The following is a 16199-nucleotide window of genomic DNA, read 5'->3' as shown; positions in this document are numbered from 1 at the left end:
CCGGATCAGTTGGCATATCGCAGTGCGAACTGTCAGTTTGGACATGAATCGGATCGCATAGGTGTGAACAGCCATGTGATCCGATTCTGGTGCAGACCAACAAAAAGGATCCTGTGCGTGTTCTGTCCGAATCCGATGTCGAATTCAGCTATACAATCTGTATGGCTAAATTCGCATCACACAGACATCGCATGTGATTTTCAGAGCAGTGCGCTCCGAATCACATGCAATGTCTGTCATCGCACTGATGTGAACCGGGGCTTAGAGGTTAATTGATTTTTTAATATTCAAAGCAAACTCCCCCCTTCTTCTATCCGTGTCTCCATGCTTTATTTTGCTGAGAAATCACTTTGAAAAACACCCCCTGTTCTATCAGAATAGCGCTACCTATCAGATTCTGCAACCGGAAGGGACATACGGACTACAGCAACTTACTGTGCATGCACCATGCGTTCCAACATGGCCGCCATGCGTTCCAATAGGTTTCCTAATGTGACAGAAGACGAAGCAGAGGCGGACATCTTCTTACACCCACACAAGTCTTCAATTTTACATTTATTTTAGCAGTAAACTCACCTTATAGACTGAATAACGAGATTACATTTCTATTATTATTGTAATATAGTAAATATAGGGAGAAACCTGCAGGTAGAAGGTGGTGGTGGCCATCTTGGTACACCCCGCACTGCTCAGCGACAAACTGATTATATAGTGAAATAGACTGTTTCACTCGGTCGTGGTAAAATTGTGTATTGCACTATATAATCAGTTTGTCATGGAGTAGTGCGGGGTGTACCAAGATGGCCGTTGCCTCCTCCTTCTACCTGCAGGTTTCTCGCTATATTTACTATATTACAATAATAGAAATGTAATACTGTTATTCAGTATATAAGGTGAGTTTACTGATAAAATAAATGTAAAATTGAAGACTTGCTTTGGGTGTAAGAAGATGTCCGCCTCTGCTTCATGTTCTGTCACATTAGGAAACCTATTGGAACGCATAGCGGCCATGTTGGAATGCATGGTGCATGCGCAGTAAGTTGTTCTCGTCCGTACGTCACTTCCGGTTGCAGAATCTGATAGGTAGCGCTATTCTGATAGAACACCCCTCTAGCATGTCTGGCGGTGGCCATCTTGAGTAAGGGCAAATGATCCATGCAGCATTTACTTCCTGGAACCCATCTGCCCTTAGCGCAAACATGATTGCAGGAGGGCGTGTCTAGCTGAGAAAACCCCTCCTCGCCTCCTGGGATGTATGACATCAGGAAGTACATGTATCATGTATGACATCAGGAAGTACATGTGTCATGTAGGACATCAGGAAGTACATGCGTCATGTATGACATCAGGAAGTACATGTGTCATGTAGGACATCAGGAAGTACATGTGTCATGTATGACATCAGGAAGTACATGCGTCATGTATGACATCAGGAAGTACATGCGTCATGTATGACATCAGGAAGTACATGTGTCATGTAGGACATCAGGAAGTACGTGTGTCATGTATGACGTCAGGAAGTACGTGTATCATGTATGACGTCAGGAAGTACCAGTGTTAATTTCGTCGACTAAAACCGACTAAAATGTTTTCGTCGACTAACACAATTCAGATGACTAAAATACGACTAAAACTAAAATGGCATTTTTGGCTTAAGACTAAAATACGATTAAAACTAAAATGGCATTTTAGTCAAAAGACTATAACTAAAACTAAATTGAAATTTGCTGCCAAAAATGAACACTGGTGCATGCTCAAAGCATAAATAATAACCTATTAGATTTTTCACTCCAGGACCAGCAGTAGTATATAATGAGTTTGGAAATTGTAGAGAAATGCTTAAATAATGCATTACAAATTACAATTGAACTACACCCATTCCATTATAGATGACTAAAATGAGTTTTAGTCGACTAAAATGTAGGGTGTTTTAGTCGACTAAAATATACTGGAGTTTTAGTCGACTAAATACGACTAAAACTAAAACACTTGCAGAAGACTAAAATAGGACTAAAACTAAAATGCCATTTTAGTCCTAAGACTTAGACTAAAACTAAATTGAAATTTGCTGCCAAAATTAACACTGGGAAGTACGTGTATCATGTATGACGTCAGGAAGTACGTGTGTCATGTATGACGTCAGGAAGTACGTGTGTCATGTATGACATCAGGAAGTACGTGTGTCATGTATGACATCAGGAAGTACGTGTGTGATGTATGACGTCAGGAAGTACGTGTATCATGTATGACGTCAGGAAGTACGTGTATCATGTATGACGTCAGGAAGTACGTGTGTCATGTATGACATCAGGAAGTACATGGATCATGTATGACATCAGGAAGTACGTGTATCATGTATGACATCAGGAAGTACGTGTATCATGTATGACATCAGGAAGTACGTGTATCATGTATGACATCAGGAAGTACGTGTATCATGTATGACATCAGGAAGTACGTGTATCATGTATGACATCAGGAAGTACGTGTATCATGTATGACATCAGGAAGTACGTGTATCATGTATGACATCAGGAAACCAGGAAGTAACTGAAGAAATGTAAACAAGTAAATATGAGGTACTTTCCAATCGAATTACTAATGTTAGCAGCACAAGGATTAAAATTAATTGATGTTGATTGAGAGAGTGAAGAGAGTGCAGTTCTTAGGGAAATGCATGAAAGTCGATGCCCAAAAAGGCGCAGCATGTTTTTGCGCTTTAAGGGCAGCCCATTCAACTAAACGGGCGGTCTCTATTTGTGCAGTGCGCACACTTGTCGTGCGCTTATGTGACGCTAGCTGTGAATCCTAAGGCCCCATTCGCACCATAACACCCAACGGCTCATCTAGTCGTGTTGCATGGGGCAGCACGTTCAGTTTACACCAAGCATTTTTTTTTTTTTTTTTGTAATGCATGTTTTTTCGCGCTTGCTAAGTTTAGGCTGCCATTTACCATACCTATAATATATATTTTGTGTGTGTGTGTATATATATATATATATATATACACATATACATATACACACACATACATATGTACACATATACACACTAACTAATATATATATATATATATATATATATATATATATATATATATATACATACATACATATTATATATACACACACACACAATATATACAATAGCAAACGCAAGCGTGACATGCGTTTTTTCCCAACATTTAGAAATTGCGCTCTTTTGCACATGTGCGTTCACAAAACGCTTAAAATGTGGGGGGGCCTACAGTAAGTACACCGAATTCCAAATGATCTCTGAAGAGGACTCTGCAGACCCCCATCCCTTGCTCAGGGCCCAGCAAACTCTGCAGCCATAAGACAGGTTGGAATGAATGACAGAAGCTGAAGCACGTTGCGGACCGGACGCACACAGGAAGAACAATTCAGGATACTTCTTGGCCCAGTTACTGTGCGTCGCATTAGGGCTGCCAATTCATTAGGAACGGGCTGCCAATGCACAAGAATAAAAACAAAAAAAACAGACATGCAGCACCGCAACATGTTACTGTGAATGTGCGTCAGCCTACGTTCACATTTGCGCACGGCAGGAACGAGCGCAAAAATCAAGTGATTTTCTGCCACATTGAAACGCGCCGCCCTTTAGCAGACGTGAGGCAGGGTCAGTAAATGGCGCCCCCACACATCTGCTAACGCTCACATGTTTGCGCACCATGCACTTTGGTGTGCGACAGGATTTTGAAATGGGGCGGGGATTTTTCTGCGTTTCTTGCGCATATGTTATAAGTGGAAATCCGTTGCACCTGTATGGTGTGAGCAGAGCCTTAGGGTGCCGTTCAAAATGAAACGCACTGCAACATGCGATAGCATGCAATGTGCGCCAATTTGTGTTGTGGTAACAAGCGTGTTGCGTTAAACACCTGCGCAAAAGTACGTTTCACCTGTAAGGGCCCATTTACACTATTGCGTCGCAGTAACACGGACGTTACTGAAACACGCAGCAATACATGATACATGCGTTGGCGCAACAGCGCTGCTCATTATGAATGGCATTGCACCAACACATATAACGTGCGTTGCAGTAACGCATTTATTACCACAATGCGATAGTGTAAATGGGCCCCCCTATTCTCAGCGGCACCCCAGCACACCAAGATGCTGCGTTACAGATCTCTGCTGAAAATGCCTTATGCATGATTTATACTCCGTTGGGACGCAACGCGCAGCCCCATTAAGTGAGCTGCGACAATGCAACGCATGCCAACGCACCGCAGCCGACCAGGCTGGTGTAGATGGGCCCAAAGAGCCAGAATTTATTATTACTGAACAGTGAAGTTGTACTAAATATTGGCCATGTGATGTAGGACTACTAAGGCTCCATTCACACGCATGCGACTTTCCAATGCGACTTTGGACAGCAAAGTCACAGCCCATTGTTTTTAAATGGCACCCCGTTCAGATTGGTGCGATTTAAAAGTCGCAGAGACTTTGAAAAAAAGGTGCCTGCACTACTTTACATTCTCAAAGCCGCTTCAAAAGTAGTGCAGGCACTTTTACAAAGTCGCGCCGGCTTCATCCGGTGCCACTGAAATCAATGGGCTGCGACTCGTCATGTGACTTTGATGTCCAAAGTTGCGGCACAAGTGTGAACGGAGCCTTTACAAAGAGGGCAGCAAGGATCCCAGTGCTCCCCATCAGGACCAGTACAAGGGGTGAGCAGGAGGGGGGGCGGCTGTCCTGGGCACTGTGGTATCTGGTGAGATGGGGGGGGGGGGGGGGGGAGGATATGTGTTGGAAGGGGGAAAGTATTGTTCTAGGAAGGGAAATTTGGGGGAGGGGTGCAAAAAGTTGTGATTTAGGGGCATTTGTGCTGGGGGGGGGGGATTTGAAGTTTTGGGGGTATGGAGAGGAAATTTTAGGGGTACAGAATCTGTGCTAAGAGGGGGGGGGGGAGTGGAATTAGTTTTTTTGGGGGGGGGGGGTGCAAAGATTTGTGCTAAAAGAGGGCGGGGAGAATTTTAGCAGGCGGACGATTTATACTGGGAGGAGGGGAATTAATGCTTAGGGAGTAAGCATGCAGATTAGTGCTCTATGTATTTGTGGGGGGGGGGGGGGATTCTTGCCAACACGTAATGCTCATACATCTTTGGTGGGGGGGGGATTTATGCTTAGGGGGTAAGCATGCAGATTAATGCGCAGTGTTTTCACGGGGGGATTTTTGCTGACACATAATGCTCATACATCCTGGGGCGAGGGGGGGGGGAGATTTGTGCTGAAGGGGGGGGGGGGGAGGAATTTATGCTTAGGGTGTAAGAATCCAATTAATGCTCAGTGTTTTTATGGGGGGATTTTTGCTGACCCATATTGCTCATACATCTTGGAGGGAGGGGGGGGGGTGTACATTTTAGCAAGAGGGCAGATTTGTACTGTAAGGAGGAGCAATTCATGATTAGGGGGTAAGTATGCAGATTAGTGCTCAGTGTTTTTTTTCGTGGGGGGGGGATTTTTGCTGACACACAACGGTCATACATCTTGGGGGGGGGGGGGGATTTGTGCTGAGGTGGGGGGGGGTTTAGCAGGGGGGCAGATCTATATTGGAAGGAGGATGTATTTATGCTTAGGGGGGGTAAGGATCCAATTAATGCTCAGTGTTTTTATGGGGGGGGGATTTTTGCTGACATATAATGCCCATACATCTTGGGGGGGGGGGGGTATTTGCATACGGGTAGATTTGTATTGGAAGGAGGGGGGGTATTTATGCTTAGGGGGGGTTAAGGATACAATTAATGCTGTGTTTTTGTGGGGGGGATTTTTGTTGACACATAATGCTCATACGTCTAGGGGGGGGGGGGGGGGTAATTTGGAATGTTCGCCCTGGGCATTAGATGAAAATGCCTTAGTCTTTTTTTCTCCCCCAGATGGACAGCGCCATCTTTGTTCAGGCACCGTCCACGATCACCATTGAGATCCCAGCTCAATCATGTGTCCACAAATGCCTGACACAGATCGGCCTCCTGCCACAAAGTTACAATGTACAGTCTGATCCCCGGAGGAAGAGGAGACTGAGGAAATTCCTCCCCCTGCCTGCAGCAGACTGATGACATCTCTCTGTTGCGGTCTAATATCAGGAATTGATTTTCTCCTGACACCTTGCCATGTAGAAGGCTGCTGGCCGGGTCACACGGCACAAGGTGTCCAATCACAGAGGCCTCTGGGAAAGATCGCGACAATCTTATTGGCTGCGGCACTCACCTTATATTCATACTGTGACCCGGGCGACTCTCATAGGAAGAGACTTCTCTGTACAATCCTGTTATACAGGGAAAATGGGGGGTAAAATTGCGCTACTCACCGGTTCCTCTTTCTGCGTGCGATAATGGCAGTGCCCGCTGGGGGAGGTTGGCAGATGGGGGCGCTGAGGACGAGTGGCATCAGGAGACGGAGCCTTGTCTTCTTCTAGGTCTCTGCATGGACAGCTCTGGGTATGAACGCGGGGCGCGGATCGCCTACATACGCCGCGGCGTCAGCGCGCAGGAATGAGCCAGGCGCTGGGCTGTGGGAATACCATATGTGAGTGATGACAGCACATTCTATATATATGTCCTCCCCTAATTCATCTGTATGGGGACACCGCAGATAATAGAATCACCTCCAGCCTGTATATATAGGAGCCCCCCCCTCCCCCTATACCTGAGCTAATATAAGACTACTGAGAATGGGGGGGGAGTGAGCAAGTTTCTAATAAGGGGGGGGGGGGGTGAGCAAGTTTCTAATAAGGTGGGGGGGGGGTCATCAGCTACAAAAGGGGAGAGTTTGGAGGAGTAGCAATAAATAGAAAGAAGCAGAAACTTATTTTTAGATTGCTAGCCTCTAGGGCAAGGCCCGGCGGTGACTCCCAGCTGACAGGGGATTGCTGCACACAGCACTGACTCATCCACTTCCCCTGCTGACCCCCCCACCCCCTCCCCAAAAAACATAAAGAACCCAGCAGGGGGGGGCCAGCTACCCCCACAACCCCTCCCATCCCACAGCACAAACAAGCAGACTTACCCCAAACTTTTCCAGGGAGGGCAGTAGAGTGTCAGGAGGAGGAGGAGGGGAGGGGGGGCTGGGTGCAGATTGGGGAGGGGGCTGTGCACAGAGGAAGCTCTGATCTGGGGACAGTTCCTGTGGCTCCCAGGCTGCTGATGGGGGTCCCAGGGGCTCCTCCAGGGACAGGGGGGCACCTGGGGGGTGATGTCACAGCTGGATGTTGGGGTGATCAGTCTGCTCCCCCCTCTGCTGCCCTCTGCACACTCACTCTGCTGATCCTGCTGCCAGCTGATTGTGCTTCTCCTACTCCCCCCTCCCACAGGCCCCGCCCACCCAGCCTGTCCGGACACATGATTGGGGCTCACAGCTCTCTGCCATTGGTGGGCAGGGATGTCACTGCAAGACTTGTCCCCGCCCAGCTCACCTTGCAGCATTAACCCTTCCCTGCCTGCTGTGCCTGGCTGCTGCCACCATTAACCCCTTCCCTGCCAGGTCTACACTCTGCCCACCATTAACCCCTTCCCTGCCAGGTCTACACTCTGCCCACCATTAACCCCTTCTCTGCCAGGTCTACACTCTGCCCACCATTAACCCCTTCTCTGCCAGGTCTACACTCTGCCCACCATTAACCCCTTCTCTGCCAGGTCTACACTCTGCCACCATTAACCCCTTCCCTTCCAGATCCACACTCTGCCCACCATTAACCTCTTCCCTGCCAGATCCACACTCTGCCCACCATTAACCCCTTCCCTGCCAGATCCACACTCTGCCCACCATTAACCCCTTCCCTGCCAGATCCACACTCTGCCCACCATTAACCCCTTCTCTGCCAGGTCCACACTCTGCCACCATTAACCCCTTCCCTTCCAGATCCACACTCTGCCCACCATTAACCTCTTCCCTGCCAGATCCACACTCTGCCCACCATTAACCCCTTCTCTGCCAGATCCACACTCTGCCCACCATTAACCCCTTCCCTGCCAGGTCTACACTCTGCCCACCATTAACCCCTTCTCTGCCAGGTCTACACTCTGCCCACCATTAACCCCTTCTCTGCCAGGTCTACACTCTGCCCACCATTAACCCCTTCTCTGCCAGGTCTACACTCTGCCCACCATTAACCCCTTCCCTTCCAGATCCACACTCTGCCCACCATTAACCCCTTCCCTTCCAGATCCACACTCTGCCCACCATTAACCCCTTCCCTTCCAGATCCACACTCTGCCCACCATTAACCCCTTCCCTGCCAGGTCCACACTCTGCCCACCATTAACCCCTTCCCTGCCAGGTCCACACTCTGCCCACCATTAACCCCTTCCCTGCCAGGTCCACACTCTGCCCACCATTAACCCCTTCCCTGCCAGGTCTACACTCTGCCCACCATTAACCCCTTCTCTGCCAGGTCTACACTCTGCCCACCATTAACCCCTTCTCTGCCAGGTCTACACTCTGCCCACCATTAACCCCTTCTCTGCCAGGTCTACACTCTGCCCACCATTAACCCCTTCTCTGCCAGGTCTACACTCTGCCCACCATTAACCCCTTCCCTTCCAGATCCACACTCTGCCCACCATTAACCCCTTCTCTGCCAGGTCCACACTCTGCCCACCATTAACCCCTTCCCTGCCAGATCCACACTCTGCCCACCATTAACCCCTTCTCTGCCAGGTCCACACTCTGCCACCATTAACCCCTTCCCTTCCAGATCCACACTCTGCCCACCATTAACCTCTTCCCTGCCAGATCCACACTCTGCCCACCATTAACCCCTTCCCTGCCAGATCCACACTCTGCCCACCATTAACCCCTTCTCTGCCAGGTCTACACTCTGCCCACCATTAACCCCTTCCCTGCCAGATCCACACTCTGCCACCATTAACCCCTTCCCTGCCAGATCCACACTCTGCCCACCATTAACCCCTTCCCTGCCAGATCCACACTCTGCCCACCATTAACCCCTTCTCTGCCAGATCCACACTCTGCCCACCATTAACCCCTTCCCTGCCAGGTCTACACTCTGCCCACCATTAACCCCTTCCCTGCCAGATCCACACTCTGCCCACCATTAACCCCTTCCCTGCCAGGTCTACACTCTGCCCACCATTAACCCCTTCTCTGCCAGATCTACACTCTGCCCACCATTAACCCCTTCCCTGACAGATCCACACTCTGCCACCATTAACCCCTTCCCTGCCAGGTCCACACTCTGCCCACCATTAACCCCTTCTCTGCCAGGTCCACACTCTGCCACCATTAACCCCTTCCCTGCCAGATCCACACTCTGCCCACCATTAACCCCCTTCCCTGCCAGATCCACACTCTGCCCACCATTAACCCCTTCCCTGCCAGGTCTACACTCTGCCACCATTAACCCCTTCCCTGCCAGATCCACACTCTGCCCACCATTAACCCCTTCCCTGCCAGATCTACACTCTGCCCACCATTAACCCCTTCCCTGCCAGATCCACACTCTGCCACCATTAACCCCTTCACTGCCAGATCTACACTCTGCCCACCATTAACCCCTTCCCTGCCAGGTCCACACTCTGCCCACCATTAACCCCTTCTCTGCCAGGTCCACACTCTGCCCACCATTAACCCCTTCCCTGCCAGATCCACACTCTGCCACCATTAACCCCTTCCCTTCCAGATATACACTCTGCCACCATTAACCTCTTCCCTTCCAGATATACACTCTGCCCACCATTAACCCCTTCTCTGCCAGATCCACACTCTGCCCACCATTAACCCCTTCCAGGTCCACACTCTGCCCACCATTAACCCCTTCACTGCCAGATCTACACTCTGCCCACCATTAACCCCTTCCCTGCCAGGTCCACACTCTGCCCACCATTAACCCCTTCCCTGACAGGTCCACACTCTGCCCACCATTAACCCCTTCCCTGCTAGGTCCACACTCTGCCCACCATTAACCCCTTCACTGCCAGATCTACACTCTGCCCACCATTAACCCCTTCCCTGCCAGGTCCACACTCTGCCCACCATTAACCCCTTCCCTGCCAGGTCCACACTCTGCCCACCATTAACCCCTTCCCTGCTAGGTCTACACTCTGCTACCAATAACCCCTTCCGTGCTAGATCTTTTACTATGTAAACATTAACCCCTTCCCTGCCAGCATTTAAACCCTTCACCACCAGGTTTCATACTATACTACCATTAACTCCTTCCCTCCCAGATCTTATAATATGCCAACAATAACCCCTTCCTTGCCAGATCTATACCCTGCCAGCATTAACCCCTTCTGTGCTAGAGCTTGTACTATGCAAACATTAACCCCTTCCCTGCCAAATCTGTTCTCTGCCAGTATTTACCACTTTCCTGCCAAATCTGTCCCATGTCAATATTATTTCCTTCTCTACCAGCTGTGTATGCTGCCACCATTTATCCCTTCCCTTCCAGCTCAATACAACAGCATTACTCTTTCCCTGTCAGATTTGGACCGTGCCAATATGAACTCTTGCCTTGCCCAATATGTACCCTGGCAGCATTAACTCCTTCTCTGCCCGCTCTACCCGGGAGCTGCCAGCATTAACCACTTTCCTAGCAGGTGTGCTTGGGTGGCACCAAACGTTAACCCTTTTCCTGCCTGGACCCTCCACGCATTCATTTCTTCCTTGCATTGCTTTGACAGCATTACCTCATTCAAAGCATGTATTCTCCTGGCAATAATGCCTTCTGTGCCATCAATCCATGCCTTGCTGACTGTGGATGTACGCTGCCGGTATTAACCCCCACCCTCTCAACACTAAAGCCATTGTAAGCAATCACCTTGGAAAACAACCCATTCTGTATAAAATAGAAATGAAAGGCAAAACATTTCTGTATAGATATAAAAAACATTATAAATACCTTTTTTTTCCCCCCTTTTTTATAAACGATCACATTCCCTCTGTTCTCAGCTGCATAAGAGCTGGGGGGGAGGAGAAGCAGCAGTACACTGATCTTTCCAGTGAATAGCTGTGCAGCAGGGGCATGTCAGGACAAGTCTGATCATTGGAGGAGAAGCACACTGAGTTCCCTGCATAGCTAGAGAACTGACCACGCTGTGCTCTCCTGCTTAGTGTGGACAGTTTTTTTAACAGGAAAGCAGAGAACAGCAGGGATTTCACACAAAGGAAGAAATACAAAGAGAACAGGAGACTTTCTCATACAAGCACATGGTACAGCCGCCACATATCAGGGATATGGAGTGTTGGGGTAACAAATGCTTTGAAGGTGAAAAAGAATACATTCCTCAATAGTCACAAAGGATATAAATCCACTTTGTATGCACCAAATGCCTTTTACAGACCCGTATATTACCTTGTAAAAGTAGCAGTGACTTCATTGCTGTGCTGTACAGAGCCTGTGCAGAGAGCAGAGCTGTGGGAGGAGGATCAGCAAGCTCCACCCCCTACAGAACACTACAGGAAGGGGCGGAGACAAGACCAGTCACTCTGCACAAGGAGAGAGAGTAGCAGTGAGAGGTCTTTATTACTGGAAGTCTCACCCTGGATGACTGCACAGATCTGGAAGAAATACACAAAGCACACCGAGATTTGAACCTTTTTCTTGACAGTTGTGTGTCTCCCTGCATTAACCCCTTGCCTGACATCTACACTGACATCTACACCTGTATCTTTCTGACATTAATGTAGAATTAAAGGCAAGACCAATTTGAAAAAAGTAGGGGAGGGTTATAACCCCTGGCAGGCTTTTTGTTGCCACCTGTGTCCCATAGAGGGAATTTCCCTTCACTTCCTCTCCCATAGCCAAAACAGGAAGACAGAGGATTGGTCTGTACAGTCAGCATTAACCCCCGCAGTGCTTTTCCTATCTCAGATAGCTTTGCAGTAGCTATCCCAATTGCAGCTTAGTCTTTTTTTTTTTTTCTAATTAACCCTTTCAGAGTTCATCCATTCTGCAGTAAGGCTGGGTCCACGTTGGTGCAAAGGAAGACATTGCATGTGATTCGCACCGCACTACTGTGCAAATCACACACGATGTCTGTGCAATGCAAATTCAGCTATACAGATTGTATGGCTGAATTTGCATCGCATTCGGACCAGACTGCAGGATCCTTTTTTTGGTCGGCACCAGAATCAAATCCCATGGAAGGTCACACCTATTTGATCTGATTCCTGCTTGAATCGACAGTTTGCTCTGCGATATGCGAACCGATCTGGGGGTTTTATTAACTTTGTATTGACACTCCCAGCGATTCGCATATGGCAGTGTGAACTGCCTGCGAGTTGGGTGCAATGCAGTGGATTCGCAGGTTTTTCCCCGCATTGCACCAATGTGAACCAAGCCTAGTGGGTGTGAACACTTATGCGATCCAAATCCTGTCCAAATCGACAGTTCGCACTGCGATATGCGAACTGTTCTGGGGGTGTCATTAACTTTGTATTGACACTCCCAGAGATTTGTTTATGGAAGTGTCAACTGCCTGCGAATCAGGTGTGATGCGGTGGATTCGCAGGGTTTTCCCCGCATTGCACCAATGTAAACTGAGCCTAATGGGTGTGAAAACCCATGTGATCCGATTCCTATCCGAACTGACAGTTCGCACTGTGATATGCAAACTGTTCTAGGGGTCACTAACTTTGTATTGACACTCTCAGTGGTTCCCATATGGGAGCGTAAACTGCATGTGAGTCGGGTGCGATGCAGTGGATTCGCAGGGTTTTCCGGCATCGCACCAATGTGAACTGGTCCTAATGGGTGTAAACACTTATGCGATCAGGTTCTGGTGCGGACCAAAAAAAAAAGGGTCCTGCATGAGTTTGGTCCGAATGCGATTCGAATTTGCATCGCACAGACATTGCATGTGATTCGCTCCGCACCACTGTGCAAATCACATGAGATGTCTGTGCGATACAAATTCAGCCATACAGATTGTATGACTGAATTTGCATCGCATTCGGACCAAACTCGTGCAGGACCCTTTTTTGTGGGTCCGCACCAGAATCGGATCGCATGGGTGTTCACATCAATGCGATCCGATTCATGTCCAAATTAACAGTTCTCACTGCGATATGTGAACTGAACTGGGGTTGTCATTAACTTTATATTGTCACTCTCAGTGATTCGCATATGGCAGTGTGAACTGCATGTGAGTTGAGTGAGATGCAGTGGATTCGCAGGGTTTCCTCGCATCGCACCAATGTGAACCGAGCCTAATGGGTGTGAACACCCATGTGATCCGATTCTTGTCCGATTTGACAGTTCGCACTGCGATATGCGAACCGATCTGGGGGTATCATTACCTTTGTATTGACACTCCCAGCGGTTCGCATATGGCCGTGTGAACTGCATGCGAGTCGGGAGCGATGCAGTGGATTCGCAGGGTTTCCTCGCATCGCACCAATGTGAACCGAGCCTAATAAGTGAGTACACCCAATGCCATCCGATTCTGGTGCTGACCAAAAAAAAAGGGTCCTGCACGAGTTTTACCCGAATGTGATTCAAATTTGCATCGCATAGACATCGAGGGTGATTTGCATAGCAGTGCGGTGTGAATCACATGCGATGTCTTCTATCGCACCAATGTGGACCCAGCCTTAGTCCCGGTTCACATCAGTGCGATGACAGACATTGCATGTGATTCGGAGTGCACTGCTGTGCCAATCACATGCAATGTCTGTGCGATGCAAATTCGCATCGCATTCGGACACAACTCACACAGGACCCTTTTTTGGGTCCGCAGCAGAATCCGATCGCATAGTGCTTTACACCTATGCGATCCGACTCATGTCTGAACTGACAGTTCACACTGTGATACGCAAACTGATCTGGGGGTGTTGTTAACTTTGTATTGCCACCCCCAGCGATTTGCATATGGCAGAGTGAACTGCCTGCGATTTGAATGCGATGCGGGAACCCGCAGTGGATTGGCAGGGTTCTGCATCGCATATATGTGTACTGGGACTATCTTCATCGGCTCCCCTACCCTGAGATGTGACACAGGTGACTCCATGTTCTTATTAATACACTCCATGGTCAAAAATAATAAGCCCCGCCCTCCAACCTCTATTAAAAAAGAGTCCCATTAAGGCCCTAGATTTGGGCTTCTCAATCCAATACCTGAGAACCTTTTCCAAGAAAAAAGACAAAAATAAATATATAATATACATATATATCAACATGATATAATCTTTATTGTTACAGAATCAAATCTACAAATTCAATTTGCAATCCATTAAAAAAAAAAAAAAAGTAGTAGTAGTTATTTGTGTCCTGTCTCTTTAACCACTTAAGAGCCGGTTCACACTACCGCGACCTCTAAGTCGCCTCATAAGGGGCGACTTGTTAGCGCGACTTCAGCACGACTTGTATGATAGACGACTTTGTATGATTTTGTATTTGGCCAATCAGAATATGATGGTTCTGGGTCATGCTCAATCACACAAAAAAAAGTTCCTAAAAATTGTTGTTTTTGATAGAGAGCCAATTATTGAAAAAATTATTGAAAAAAAAAAAGAGATTTCTTTGGATTTAGTGTCTGGGGGGTCAAAAAGGTGTGCATGTGAAGTTTCAGCTCTGTAGCATGTCCAGAACCAGAAAAAAAAGATAATTTTTAGTAGCGCAGGGATGGGGCTCTGCTCCTTTCACACCTGGGCATTTTTGTTGCAGGCATTTATTGGGCATTTTTTGGGCATCTTTGGAGTCAGGCATGACATCTGAACATCTGTATAGGGGTATATATACACACACACACATATATGTATATATACACATACACATATATAGGTGTGATAGGAGCGGAACCCTATCCCTGCAAATAATTTCATTAGCGCAGGGATAGGGTTCCGCTCCTTTCACACCTATATGTGTGTATGTGTATATATACATATATGTGTGTGTATATATACCCCTATACAGAAATTCAGATACTATGCCTGCCTCCAAAGATGCCCAAAAAATGCCCGATAAACGCCTGCAACAAAAACGCCCAGGTGGAGCGGAGCCCCATCCCTGCGCTACTAAAATTATAAGAAAAATTATATTTTTTTCTGGTTCAGGACCATTTTAATGGAAAGTCGCATCACAAGTCGCTTCAAATAAGATAAGGAGGCGACTCCTATTGAAGTATATGGGACAAGTCGGATACAAGTCGCATCAAAGTAGTACAGGACCCTTTTCAGAAGTCGGAGCGACTTCAGTAGTGCCAATTAAGACGGCACTCATTGATTAACATTGCTTTTGTTATGTCAAGCGACTTGGGGCGACTTGAGGGCACACAAGTCGCCTCACAAGTCGCGGCAGTGTGAATGGACTCTAAGCCCCGATTCACACTGAGGCGACCTGTGAGGCGACCTGGTCGCCTCACAGGTCGCCGTAGGTCGCCTCCCATAGGGAAGCTGCGGACCCGTTCTAATAGGAGCGACACAAGTCGCTCCGACTTAGAAAAAGGGTCCGGAGCTTCTTTGGGGCGACCAGGAGGCGACCGCCATAGACTTCAATGTTATGAAGTCCGTGGCGGCCGCTCCGAGGTCGCGGCGCGCTGCTCGCACCGAGACCTCGGAGGTCGCGGTGCGAAGTAGCGTCGCCCCGATGTGAACGGGGCCTAAAGGGTAATTCCACTTTTGTGGGGAAAAAATAGCAAATAAAGAAAAAACAATACAGCGTATACAATAGTGACACAAATCATATTGTAATTGAATGTTATTAAAAATTACCTTTCCTTTTCAATCTGCAGCCGCTGTAATTTTCTGAAAATGCAATGCAATATGGCCGCCTGGAGCTGTTCTGTACACAGAATGTATACTGACCACACCCCCAGAAACATCATTTCCTGCTTGTGTGATTGGCTCACCAATTTTCCCAGAAGTCTGCACTAAGATACAAGTCAGATTTCTGGCATCACCTGCAACAAAAATTTCATTTTTTGGTGAGATACTCCCAATAGGAACACATCTAAAGGGATGCAGGCCCAGCAGATTTCCTCATGAGAGCTCTGCAGCTGCCACAGCTGATAGATAATTATGAAACCACTCCCATTAGACCCACCCAGCACAGAGGAACAAACAATGATTTCTTCAGAATAACAAAAGTTAGGAATCTGCAACAAAGTTTGTTATAATCCCTGCAATGTACAGAGATCACCCAGAGGGGAATGTTTTTTTTTTTCTCAACAAAAGTGGAGTTAAGCCCCGTACACACGTACCGATCGTCGGCCGAACGAT

The 16199-nt window shown here is 47.8% G+C and overlaps 1 protein-coding gene across 1 annotated transcript in view; it reads right to left on the bottom strand.

Moving 5' to 3' along the window:
• The window catches only part of ATOSB (atos homolog B), a 72741-nt gene extending 65420 nt beyond the window's left edge, over positions 1-7321 (bottom strand). The window contains exon 1 of the mRNA XM_082256366.1: positions 7029-7321. The gene's annotated coding sequence lies outside the window, so the exon portion shown is untranslated. The remainder of the gene's footprint in view (positions 1-7028) is intronic.
• Between the last annotated feature and the right edge of the window lie 8878 nt (positions 7322-16199).

The sequence above is a fragment of the Pelophylax lessonae genome, assembly GCF_965119305.1.
Source record: "Pelophylax lessonae genome assembly, chromosome: 1".
NCBI lineage: Eukaryota > Metazoa > Chordata > Amphibia > Anura > Ranidae > Pelophylax > Pelophylax lessonae.
The sequence above is the reverse complement of the archived record's forward strand: the minus strand, read 5'-3'. Positions and strand labels throughout refer to the sequence as shown.